This window comes from Esox lucius, chromosome 15, assembly GCF_011004845.1.
Source record: "Esox lucius isolate fEsoLuc1 chromosome 15, fEsoLuc1.pri, whole genome shotgun sequence".
Lineage (NCBI taxonomy): Eukaryota > Metazoa > Chordata > Actinopteri > Esociformes > Esocidae > Esox > Esox lucius.
The window spans coordinates 17172784-17181354 of NC_047583.1; the positions used below are offsets into that span (position 1 = coordinate 17172784).

Genomic DNA, 8571 nt, shown 5'->3' on the forward strand with positions numbered 1-8571 from the left:
TTGTTGTTTGTGTTGTTTTCTAACAAATCAGAAATGGTGAAAACGGCAGTAGGATGTACTTCTAATCTAATTGGTTACAAAGGAATCAAACTCTATCCCGCCACCCCACCTTCATTACATAGTAGGCTTAGTTATAACTGGTTAGTTACATATTGTGCTCTTATTGTTCTTGCCACCACACCAGTAATTATTTGCTCATTAAATTCAAAAGTTATGGCGGAACAAAGTTCGCTTTTGCACTTCTTTAAAAAGCTACAAATGGAGGATGAAGAAGAAAAAACACCAAGATCGCATTCGAGCCCAATCCCTCGGATACCTGATAAGCCGATTAGGAGGATAGCAAGTCAGACCTCGAGGAAGTTAGCAATAGCACTTCAGGCCCAACCTTTAAGGACTCGGGAGCTAGCAGATCAGCAGCCAAGGAGGAGCTTAGTGTTAGTGTTCCTACTGCATCGATTTCAACAACAGCCCAGAATAACCATCACTCTGCACCACCTGCGGATTTGTCTGCAGTAGAGGAACCGCCAACACAACCAAAATTGTGAGTGTTCCCCAGCACAGTGATAAATGGAAAATCACGTAGTTCCTCATAGAGGTGGTACGGACAATTTTCTTTGCTGGAATACAGTTCGACCAAGGATCATAGGCGGAAATCCCGTGGGGGACGGGTATGGGGTTACTTTTGTTTCAATAAGAACAAACAGAAGTATTAGTATTGCAAACAAAATCCTACTAAATTGAATGCAAAATTCCAGAGGTGGCTCTATGGAAAATGTGGCACACACCACTTTTCTCAAGCCATCGATATCTGCAAGTTTACATAACAAAATACTCTCTCAAGTCTTCTTCTGTATGTCTCAGAAAATGTAGCGTAATGTAAACAAGCCATAATAGGGAAGGTTGGTTATAATGGCAACCTCTGGGGCTATACACATCTGTGGAAAAGAGGATAATCGTTAATGATGTATAAAGCTGTACTGTAACACATATAACACCACCATGGAGGCCCCAGAGTTTGCCCTTTATGCTGGAGATAATTAATAGTTAATATAATCATAATTGATACCATCTTGTGACAGTGCCTCTGGGATGGCAGACCGGGGTGGTGGTCCCTCTTTTTAAGAAGGGGGACCGGAGGGTGTGTTCCAACTATAGGGGGTCACACTTCTCAGCCTCCCTGGGAAAGTCTGCCAGGGTTCTGGAGAGGAGAATACGGCCGATAGTAGAATCTCGGATTCAGGAGGAACAGTGTGGTTTTCGTCCGGGCCGTGGAACACTGGACCAGCTCAATACCCTCTATGGGGTGTTGGAGGGTTCATGGGAGTTTGCCCAATCAATCCACATGTGTTTTGTGGATTTGGAGAAGGCATTCGACTGTGTCCCTCGCGGCATTCTGTGGAGAGTGCTTCGGGAATATGGGGTCCTGGGTCCTTTGCTAAGGGCTGTCAGGTCCCTGTACAACCGAAGCAGGAGCTTGGTCCGCATTGCCAGCAGTAAGTCAGACTTGTTCCCAGTGCATGTTGGACTCCGGCAGGGCTGCCCTTTGTCGCCCGTTCTGTTCGTAATTTTTATGGACAGAATTTCTAGGCACAGCCAGGGGCCGGAGGGTGTCAGGTTTGGGGACCACACAATTTAATCTCTGCTCTTTGCGGATGATGTTGTCGTGTTGGCCCCTTCAAACCAGGACCTTCAGCATGCACTGGGACGGTTTGCAGCCGAGTGTGAAGCAGTGGGGATGAGAATCAGTACCTCCAAATCCGAGGCCATGGTCCTCATTCGGAAAAGGGTGGCTTGCCCACTTCAGGTTGGTGGAGAGTGCCTTCCTCAAGTGGAGGAGTTTAAGTATCTAGGGGTCTTGTTCACGAGTGAGGGAAGGATGGAACGGGAGATTGACAGACGGATCGGTGCAGCTTCTGCAGTAATGCAGTCGATGTATCGGTCTGTCGTGGTGAAGATCTACGTTCCTACTCTCTTTACCGGTCAATCTACGTTCCTACTCTCACTTATGGTCATGAGGTTTGGGTCATGACCGAAAGGACAAGATCCCGGATACAGGCGGCCGAAATGAGCTTTCTCCGCAGGGTGGCTGGGCAATCCCTTAGAGATAGGGTGAGAAGCTCGGTCACCCGGGAGGAGCTCAGAGTAGAGCCGCTGCTCCTCCACATCGAGAGGGGTCAGCTGAGGTGGCTTGGGTATCTGTTTTGGATGCCTCCGGAACGCCTTCCGGTCCCGCCCCACCGGGAGGAGACCCCGGGGAAGACCTAGGACACGCTGGAGGGACTATGTCTCCCGGCTGGCCTGGGAACGCCTCGGTGTCCTCCCGGAAGAGCTGGAGGAAATGTCTAGGGAGAGGGATGTCTTGGCATCTCTGCTTAGACTGCTGCCCCCACGACCCGGCCCCAGATAAGCGGAAGATGATGATGATGATAATTGATACCGCCACTGATCCCTGAAACTGAGGCCTTGAATAACCCTCTAGAGTAGCCTTTGGCAAAGTCCACACTGTCTTGTGTCCACACAGTCTTGCGGGTCATTGATCACACAGGTGGGTGACCAGACGTCCCCGTTTTCCGGGGACAGCCCCCGTCTTTGGTGGCATGTCCCCGGCTGGAGTGGTCCCCGGATATGTCCCAGTTTTTAACTGTGCGTTAAAGGGACCACAAAGTGAAATAATATTTTACGTGGCAAAAAAGACCCGCCAGCAGGGCCTACCGGTTGATGTCTCAATCGCGTTGTGCTTGTTTTTGGCCAACAGAGGGGGCTGCTCGCGATAGTAGCTTAATTCACTCTTCTGCTAAATACTTGCTCACGCTAGTTTTAAAGATAACTGAATAATCTATGTAGAGGTTAGCTAGCTACTGTTAAAAACCTATAAAACATGTAGTGGACGGGCTATTCAGCAAATATGATCATATTAAAAGAATACACAATTAATTATGAGAATATTTATTTGTATATTACAATTTTAATTATTTCACATAATACTTATTGTGAAAATATATTTAGAAATCTTCATGGATAATGTTAGCACAATATTTTCTATTAGAGAGTGGAGAGGAAGAAGAGGAAGACTAGATAGGAAGAAGATGGAAGGAAATTGAGGATATGATTACAGAGCCTGCCAATTTATTATTACAAAAAAATAATTGAGATAAAATACAAAAATGAGGCAAGCAATGGGAGTCTGTTGACCAAAGTATTGTATCTAATAGTGTACTATTTATTATTTAAGATTGGAGAGGAAGGAGAAGAGAGTGAGAAGGAAAAATTAAGGGTGTAAAAAGAGTGAAGCGAGGAGAGAGTATAAGATGAGGTGGAAAGGTAAAGAGAAGGAAAGGAAGATGAGTGAACAAAAGAGGAGAAATATTGTAGTAAAAGAAAAAGTATATTGTCTCTGTTTTTCAATTTTGCTCATGTTCTCTTTTGCTCTTGTTCTGCCCAGACAACCAGGACCACTGAATGGCTGTTCAGATTGGACAGTTCAGATTTGTCTGTGGTGTTTCTGTAATATTGTTGTTTTCTCTGTCTATATATATATATATATATATTGTCTGCCAAACTGGAATGTCCCCGGTTTTCATTTCAGACATCTGGTCACCTTACCACACGGTCAATGACCCAAATATGCTGAGCATTCATTATTTTGTCAGTATTCAATATACAATTTAAAACTGAAATGCAAAGATGGAAGGTTGTGTTCATTGTTGTTTTATTGACCCGGTTCCATGGTTTTGGTAGACCTGTTCCTTAATCATCTAACTGACTTGAATTCTACATGACATGGCAATCAAACATTTCTGTAGAAAAAGGTACATTTGTTGTTATATAATACCCTCTGCAAGTGTGTTATGATTCAATAACGCATTGAATGATTGACTAATCTGTGACCGTGGAGTGTAGCCAGCGTTGCCAGATAAGACAGAAGACAGTTTTTGGATGAACTTTCCCGTTAACTTTAACCAGGCTTGAACAATCATGCATTTTGCACACGCAAGGAGTACATAAACAGGCCAGAAAGAGCAATCGTCGAAAAGAAGATACTATGTCACAAAAAAAATCTAAAACTACAGCGGTGTTCTTATCAGCGGAACAAACCCTGCTGATGGAACTTCATCAAGAATTTAAAGGAGTCATCACCAAAAAGGGCATTACTGTCAAGGAGAGAGAGATGGCTAGGCAAAAAACTGCTGCCAGATTAAATGCGTAAGTTATACTAGCCTACTTATTTCATGAACATTCAGATCACCAGATAAGACTGTCTATATTATCATCAGGATAGATAATATCAGATGTATGGTCAGTCAAAGTTATGTTGTAGTAGGCAACTTGCGTAAACTGGCATTACTACAATGCATTTACTGTTAATTACCCTAATTAGGTGAGGCTTGAAGCCTTTCTGACCATTCTCGGCGGTTACGTCTTAACGGGCAACAGCAGATATCAGGCAACTTCCATTTCAGATCATCTGACAGCATAGAGTAGGGGGGGGGGGGGGTATTTTTCACTGGGGGGGCCACACTGAAAATGCCAGAGAGCATTGTGGGCCAGATTACTTTTTTAACCAATATGCCTAAAAAACACACAACATAGCTAACTCTGTTAACTTGCATATTATATTTATGCATATTTATTTTCCATGCAACATCGCTTTCAACTTAATTTACTTTAACAATGTTTTTTTTAATTATTATTATTTTCTGTTAACAACTGTTATTATGTTATTATAATTCTTAGGGTTATTACTCAACAGAAATGTTGCAACATATATTTGCCCTAAAACTTAACTTTTAACACAACAGAGTAATCTACATTACGTAAGGTATAGTGTATAACAGTTATATAGGTATAATAGTTATTAGGGCAGACATAAGTCTATGAAATAACTTCTGAAGATTTTCACTCAAAGCAAATGTTGGTATAATTGCCGTAATCTAACTTCATACAGTATATTTTTTGTACTACGTGCTATTAACGACAGCGATTCCCCAAAAATCAACTGTTCATATGCCAATATGAACAGGAGAGCCTCGTATGGGCGTTGACAAGTGAGGTGAAGTCAGGATTAATTTTTGTTGAAGCAGTGTGCGGTTCCGTTTAAGCAGTGTGTGGTACTGCTGCAAGATGTTCATCAGTGAGGCTGCATCTGCGCTTGGACTTGTTGAATTGTAGCATCGGGTGACAGTTTTTGTATTTCGCTGCATGCTTGCTCTGGAAGTGCCTCTACAAATTGTACTCTTTAAAAACTGTGACGTTAGCTTAACATATTAAGCAAGTTGCTTTACCTGCGACATCTGCAAATAAATATTTTCCTGTCAATAGTTTTTTAAATACCCTGCTTTCGTTATCAACTTTTCTTAGGCTCATTTCCAGAGATCGCTAGCCATCAATTGCGTATAGTACGTAGAAATGATTACTTCCGCGCTTGGATTGTGTTGTTGGTCCCTACGTATCATAGCAACGCAAATACCTTCAACTTAAAGGTATTTTAAACAGACATTATGATACTGATGTACTTATTACTGGGAGTGCCACGGGACTTTTAATTAGAAAATAAATAAATATGCAACAGTAAATAAAGTAACGTAATCTGCGGACCTCGTCAGGTATTTTTTATTTTGTATTATTTTAAAAGTTTTGGATGTGTCGTGGGCCGGATAGAATGACTCAAAGGGCCGGATCCGGCCCGGGGCCATATCTTACCCAGAGTATTAATTTAAAATTACTCATAATGACTAAGAAGTGTTTATGCTTTGGCGTCTTTCAAGATGGAAATTCCAGTTCCCGAATTATCCTCGAAAAAAATCCACATTCCAGAATAATATTTGTAACTTTGGGTCTGACATTGTGTGAGGTTTGAAATCTGGTTTTGCATAGGCCTTCTGCAGCTACATGTTACTGTTATGACATACTTGGTTAGGAAAGGAAATGCCAGATTTTTTTATCAGTGATCTATGCTGAGAAGGTAACGTGAAACATTTTATCTGTACCGTACAGTTACTTCTTTGTGTAAGGCTAACATTGAAATTGACATTTCTGTGAAAAACCAGGGTAACGGAATTTTTATGTGTTGACATCCAAACTAATACAACTAATTATAATACAGTTAATACAGAGGCTTGTCTCTTCTGTAGGCTACTTAAAATTTATTTAAACTGTCACATACGTGCAATTGAATAAAATGCCTCCTTGATTCTTTGTGTTTAAGATGACCAGCGAAAAGGATGAAAGAGCAAGGTATAACCTTATTTCCCGGCATGTATTTGCCTTCGCAAGACCTTCTGCATCACCAACATTGTCCTAGAATGTCCCACATGCAAAGAAACGCAGCGCTATGCAGACAGACTGAACACTGGTCAAGGCATGGCTACGGTGAGTGTGCTTCCTTATGTGTGATTCCTGCAGACTGCATAGGTAAACTCTACTGGGCCTACTGAACCTGTTCCTCTCCCACAGATACTCATCAGGGAAGCCCAGTGGAGAACTTCTGTCTCTGAAGACCCTTGGAGAACTGGTAATGTATGTGCCATTTTAAAGAAAACATACGTGAGCAGGCAAAACACATTTCTCTTATTTCTTATGGGATTCATAGTCAACTGTAGGATTTAACAGAATTACACAATCATAAAACAAAACATGGCAACAAAGAACAAAATGAAATGATCCCTGTTAAAAAATTCTGCATACCCTTAGTTCTTAATACTGTGTATTGCCCCCTTAACATCAATGACAGTGTGGAGTCTTTTGTAATAGTTGTCTGTGAGGCCCCGAAGTCTTGCAGGTGGTATAGCTGCCCATTCGTCTTGGCAAAATGCCTCCAGGTCATGCAAAGTCTTTGATCGTCTTGAAGGACCCACAGATTTGAAATCTCCCCAGAGTGGCTTTATGACTTTAACGTCAGGAGACTGTGATGGCCACTCCAACTTGGCCTTGTGCTTAGGGTCATTGTCACTGGAAAGTCCAAGAGCATCCCATGTGCAGCTTTCATGCAGAAGAATGCAAATTGTCTGCCAGTATTTTCTGATAACATGCTGCATTCACATTGCCATACATTTTCACCAGATTCCCTTTGCCTTTAGAGGCCACACACCCCCAAAACCACAACCATGCTTCATAGTGGGGATGGTATTCTGTTCACTATAGGCCTGGTTTACCCCTCTCAAAACATAGTGCTTATGGTTGTGACCATAAAGCTCTATTTTGGTCTTGTCACTCCAAATTACATTGTGCCAGAATCTGTGAGGCGTGTAAAGGTGTTGTCAGGCATATTGTAACCAGGCTTTTTTTGTGGCATTGGTGCAGTAAAGGCTTCTTTCTGGCAACTCAACCATGTAGCTCATTTTTGTTCAAGTATCGTGATATTATGCTCCTTGAAACAACCACACCGTCTTTTTCCAGAGCAGCCTGTATTTTTCCTGAGGTTAACTGTGGGTTTTTCTTTGTATCCCGAACAATTCTTCTGGCAGTTTTGGTGAAATCTTTCTTGGTCTACCTGACCTTGGCTTGGTATCAAGAGATCCCAGAATCTTCCACTTCTTAATAGGTGATTAAACAGTATTAACTGACATTTGCAAGGCTTTTGATATCTTTTGATATCCTTTTCCTTCTTTATAAAATTCCATTACCTTGTTCCATTACTGTCTTTTGACAGTTATATTCTGCCACCCATGGCTCAGTATCTAGCCTGCTCAGTGCATCCACGTGAGAGCTAACAAACTCATTGACTACTTATACACAGACACTAATTGCATTTTAAAAAGCCACAGGTGTGGAAAATTCACCTTTAATGGCCATTTTCACCTGTGTGTGTCACCTTGTGTGTCTGTAGTAAGGCCAAACATTCAAGGGTATGTAAACTTTTGATCAGGGCCATTTGGGTGATTTCTGTTATCAATGTGATTTAAAAAGGAGCCAAAAAACTATGTAATAATAAATGTCTTCATATGATCACTGTCATTAAATTAAATACTGTTTTTTTGCATGATCAGTCATTTTCAAAATCAATGCCAAAATTTCACAATTTGTGCCAGGGTATGCCAACTTATGAGCACAACTATAGGCTGAATCTCAAATCGCATACTATATACATCACAAAAATGTCTGGTATCTTCATCCACATTGAATGTTATTGCATCAACGTCATTCACGTGTGAAAGAAAAATGTTGTTGTTGTGCCATGAAATGCAGTTATAGGTGCAATACATTTTAGGTGCAATCAATTAGGTGCAGATCTTTGGTGGTATGTACACTGAACAGAATTATAAACGCAGCACTTTTGTTTTTGCCCCCATTTATCATGAGCTGAACTCAAAGATCTAAGACTATACACAAAAGGCCTATTTCTCTCAAATATTGTTCACAAATCTCTCATAAATCTGTGTTAGTGAGCAATTCTCTTTGGCCAAGATAATCCGTCCACCTCACAGGTGTGGCATATCAAGATGCTGATTAGACAGCATGATTATTGCACAGGTTGCCTTGGGTTGGCCACAATAAAAGGCCACTCAAAATACAGTTTCACTGGGGGGTCTGAAAACCAGTCAGTATCTGATGTGACCACCATTTGCCTCACGC

General features: G+C 41.6%; 1 long non-coding RNA gene across 1 annotated transcript; it reads left to right on the forward strand.

The window, feature by feature from the left end:
• Positions 1–6658, forward strand: LOC117595592. The gene is made up of 3 exons (XR_004576854.1): positions 1–541; positions 6206–6369; positions 6454–6658. It is a non-coding gene; the product is annotated as an uncharacterized LOC117595592 (long non-coding RNA).
• Positions 6659–8571: the final 1913 nt, after the last annotated feature.